The 5,262-nt window shown below is 29.8% G+C and overlaps 1 pseudogene; it reads right to left on the reverse strand.

Annotated features, from left to right (window-relative positions):
- Positions 1-1,002: 1,002 nt before the first annotated feature.
- On the reverse strand, positions 1,003-2,454 carry LOC131597231 (uncharacterized; annotated as a pseudogene).
- Between the last annotated feature and the right edge of the window lie 2,808 nt (positions 2,455-5,262).

A 5,262-nucleotide genomic window follows, 5' to 3' on the forward strand; every position in this document is an offset into this window, starting at 1 on the left:
ACATAATATCTAACAAGGTTGTTGTTTCTCTCCTTCAACGAGTGATAAATCATTTTCTTAGTCTAACAATCATAATCATTCAAGTATAAATGTATAAATATTTAGAAAATTAATCAAATAACGCAAGCACAATACAACCGCAAATTGTCGTAGATTATTCCTATGATAAATAATTAAGTCCGGCGTAAACTCGCTTAATGATTCGTGAAAATTATTATCTAAGAATAGACTCTCCTTACTTATTTATCTCTAGTATGGCTTGGGACACCACTACACATATATATTAAGCTATTTTAAGCTAACCGTTCCAAAGTGTACGAAATCTTTACCCACCTTTTGTTGTTGAAGGCGTTACAAAAATTTCCTCAGGCATCACTTTTAAATCATAAAAAGAGCCTAATTTCCTCTGAGCGTTGGGTTGTTAGGAAATAACAATATATAATTAATTAATTATAACTTATAAAATCTTATTTTAAAACCTTAAATATTTATTCAATTTAAATGTTAATTAGACTATACCCTTGTTTATATTTGATAGGTTTTAAAATTTATCGAGAGTATGACCTTAATAATATTTTGAATAAATAAAAATATTTAATCATTATAACGATAATAAGATAGTAGTTAAAATAAATTAATACTAAAATTTACTCGATGTAACGGCTTACCGGTAATGAAGAAAAATTCTACCGAAATCTCACTAACTTTAGAATTTTACCAAAGAGAGTTTAAACCACACAAAACTAATTTGTTTTAATAGATGAACTAGAAGTCTTCCCGTGCGATGCACGGGGAAGTTATATTTAATTAGTCATAAATGTAAAATCTGCGTAAAAGTAATTTATAAATTAAATAGATATATTACCTAAAATTTAATAATATTAAAAGAGAGCAAAACAAATATAAAGATAGAATAAAAATAATAATTGACAGATGTTTGAGTTTAGGGTAAATGATATAAATTTAATATTAATAAAATTTGATGAAATAGATCAGTAACAATTATTTTAAATTTTGAAATACTTCTTTGTAAACGACATTTAATGTGTTGTTTGTATCTTGACCCTCATCCGTAGCTATCAATATTTTCAAACCGATCCTTGATGTAACTCATGAAATGGCAACATATAATTGTCCATGTGAGAAAACAGACTGTGGAAGATAAACTCTAACATGCTTCAAAGATTGTCCTTGACTTTTATTAATAGTCATTTCAAATGAAATGACCAAAGGGAATTGTCTCCGCTGAAATTTAAAAGGAATTCTTGGATCAGAAGGTATCAATGACAACCTAGGTATATACACTTTATTACCATTATTTCTTCCCGATAGAATCCTTCCTTCAAGCACATATTTTCCCTTTTTTTTGATGATTAGTCGAGTTCCATTGCATAATCCAGAAGATTGATTTATATTTCTCAATAACATTACAGGTACTCCAACTTTGAGTTTCAAATCGTGATTTGAAAGGCCAAATGCACTAATATTGTTTAACAATTCAGGTGTGTGTACATCATTAGGCACATCTATATTTGGATTCGCCGAGTATGAAGTATCAAAACTTAGATATGTTTGTAATTCAGTGGGAATCAATGATAACATGTAGTCATTAATGTTATCAACAATATTATTTTTTGGGGAAAGTATAGCTCTGTCTTTAAAAAAAGTTGGATCATTCATGTTATCCAAAAATGACGGATAAATGCTCTGAATAATAGATTAAATAGAATCAGTTGAACTTTTAATGAGTAAATCATCTGGAATTTCAAGTGTGATATAGTCATCACCTTGTTCTCAAATTGTTCCATCACCAATCCCTAACACCCAATCTGAAAACAATTTCCTCTGTCTAACATCAACATCAGGGCTCCCAGTACGTAGCCTCATATTTGTATGCAACGTCAGGACTTCACAATAATTCCAAAGATATAAGGAGTTAATGATAGCATGAACCATATCTTGTCTTGTTGCTTTAGGAATAACTGGTAGAATTTTTCTGAAGTCTCCTCCAAAAACAACAACCTTTCCCCCAAAAGGTATATTTACATTTCCATTATTACAAAATCGAAGAACATCTCTGAATGTTCTATCAACAACTTCAAAACAATATTTATGGAGCACTGGTGCTTCATCCCATATAATGAGTTTTGTTTTTGCTATCAATTATGGTAAAGGGGTATTTTGATCAATACCGCAAGTGGAATACTCATCAATGTCTAGAGGTATAGAGAATCTTGAATGGGTTGTTCTTCCTCCAAGAATAAGCAAAGCAACAATTCCATTCGATGCCACTGTTAACACAATATCTCCTTTAGATCTTAATGCTGCTGACATAGCCCTCTAAATGTAAGTTTTTCCAGTACACCATACCCATATAGGAAAAAAAATTCCTGGTTTATTTTCTTCAACTCGTGCCATAATTTTGTCATATACTGTTCTCTGTTCAACAGTCATAGTTGACATCAATTAAGTATGTTCTATAGCCAAAAGTTGTGTATCATAATTCAACTCATCATAAATGAGTCTATTTTGGCTTTCAGATGTAAGAGATGCATCTATTTGAGGCATTATGGGAAAATCACTTAAACTCCTATTATTGCTCTGTAAAAAAGATTCGAGATCTTGTAATACTAAACTTTTTATGTCATCATCTGATAATTCCAAATCTGTCATAATAATTAAATAAGTTTAGCAACATAGAAAATACATAAATTTAGCTGATTAGATAAAAAAGTGTATATAAACCAATTTAGTCTTACATGTAAAAAATTAGAGTATATATTCTATATACAATTACCTGGAAATTAAAGAATGAGTCTTTGCCTATGCAAGATGTCATCACCTAAATACTGCCATGTTTTGTGCCAAACATCTTCTGGTCTGGATAGTTGTTTTGAAATTAAAAGGGTTACAAATAATTTTCGCAAAAAAGTACCTGTACCCCAATTACTAGACTCTATAATGGCATCTACGTATTCTTTATCATCATGTAGTAAACCCATGGCAAAACATGTGTCTTTAAATGTATCATATAACACGTTGTTTACTCTCTTCATTTCCTGGTAACTTCAAGGACCTTTGACATAATTAAGCCAAGTTCTCAAATAATATCTCTCACCCGATCCAGGTGGTGAAAAATGAACTCTACCAATTGTGAAACCTTTTTTACGGGGAGACCATTGTTTTTCAGAATCTTTCCAAACAAATTTCAAAGGAAATTGATTGTATGTAGGATTTCATCCTTCCTTGTATTTTTTATTTGCTTCCATCTATGCCAAAAAATTTGTATTTTCTATATTTGGCTTATTGATAACCCGGTTAATTGGACCAACGTCGTCGTAAACAAAATATTGTTGATTTTCTAAATGAAAAGGTAGTCTCTGAACAGAAGGTTATCTATAGTTAATATCAAAACTAAATATTCTCCAAGCTGCTTCACACGATGACAAATATCTACAGTCATAATACATTTTAATTTCATCAGAAATTTTTGAATCGTTGGTTCCATTGGCACTATTATAGAAGCTAGCGGTAACACGATCATGCCCTTTGTTGACATACCTAAAAAGATACTTAATAGATTGATACTGATTGCACCATTCAACATTTATATGGGCATTGTATTTTAGTAGTAGATGTCTATTATATGGTACGACGAACCTGTTATTTGCAAAAGAGTCACCCTTTTTAATGAAATTACTATTATCTCTCCTTCTATATATCAGATATTCACTTGCATCAATAGTGGTGTTATCGAGAAACCTCTTTGGAAAATACTTTGTGCACTTTCCATTTTGCATGCAAGGAAATTTTTTATTTTGAGCACCGCATGGACCATGAATCATAAGTGAAGAGACTATTTTAAATAGTTCTTATATCAACTTCTTTATCAAGATTCTCAACTGATATTATTTTATCGATATCATTGGGATTTACTCATTGAAATTCATGATGTAGAAATACCAAAATATGAGCATGTGGTAATCCACGTTTTTTGAAATTCAATTGTGTATAGCACTGGACATGAAGATAAAATAAAATAGATAATTAATAAATTTAACAATTAATTGCATATAATTCAATTGACTTTTCCGAATAATTGTCCTTTCTTTATATCCTTTGTCAAATGATTAAGTTTAATCTTGAATATTCTGCAAACTAAATCAGGTCTGTCTTCTGATTTTAGATTGTATTTAGACAAAAATGTAACTAATTCTGGCCATTTTTGATTGCATGTAAAAGTAATAAATAAATCAAGATATCCAGTCCATGCGCAAATAGCCATAGCATCTTGGTAGTTTTGAAGCATGTACCGTGTGCCTCCTACAAAACTTGACGGTAACACAATTCATCTTCCTGTGGTTGAAGGATCAGTCTCTCCTCTAAGAATTTCCTCTGCGAGACCTTTATACATGTTGGCCCTCAATTCTTTTTTATGGTTTCGAACCCATTTTAATATGGAAGACTCTATCATGTTATAACCATCAACCAAAAACTGTTGAAATAAACGTTTAGCAAACAATAACGGTGCCATGTCATTTTCTCTCTGTTGGATTCTATAAGAAAACTACTCTTTGATAGTTACCAAATACTTATAATTTAGACAATGATACATTACCGGGTGTATTAATCACTATATGATTAGAATAATCATAGTGTAAGTTATTGGCATGATTAATAAAATCATCATCTAAATTAGTTGATGAACCTGCATAGCATTAGTAATTATTATATTATAATCAAACCATGAACAACAATAACTAATAAGACATTAGATATTTAATTAAATTACCTATTTGGTTGAGTTTAAAATGACTATGTTGAGAGGTGCTAATCATTAAATTCATCTGCGTACAAAAATTGTTTAGGTCACATATAATAATTGGTTTTTTCTTTACCCACCTCCCTATGGCGGTCACCCCAGTGAAAATCTCATTTTACCCCTGCTTCGGAAATGCATTTCCGAAATATTTTTTTTTCAAAATTTTTTCAGACTTCGGAAGTGCATTTCCGAAAAAATCCCAAAAATTGGGATTTTGATTAATTCGGAGATGCATCTCCGAAAAAACAAAAAAAATCTAAAAATTCCAAAAATTAATTTTAGGATATGAATTAATTTATATATTATAAATTTGATATAATTTATGAGTAATAAATAATAATAATTATATATTTTGACATAATTTATTAGTTATAAATAATAATTATTATATATTTTTATTCTGATTCATATTTTAAAATTTAAAATAATTTTAATTAAAA

The sequence above is a fragment of the Vicia villosa genome, linkage group LG4, assembly GCF_029867415.1.
Source record: "Vicia villosa cultivar HV-30 ecotype Madison, WI linkage group LG4, Vvil1.0, whole genome shotgun sequence".
Classification (NCBI taxonomy): Eukaryota; Viridiplantae; Streptophyta; class Magnoliopsida; order Fabales; family Fabaceae; genus Vicia; species Vicia villosa.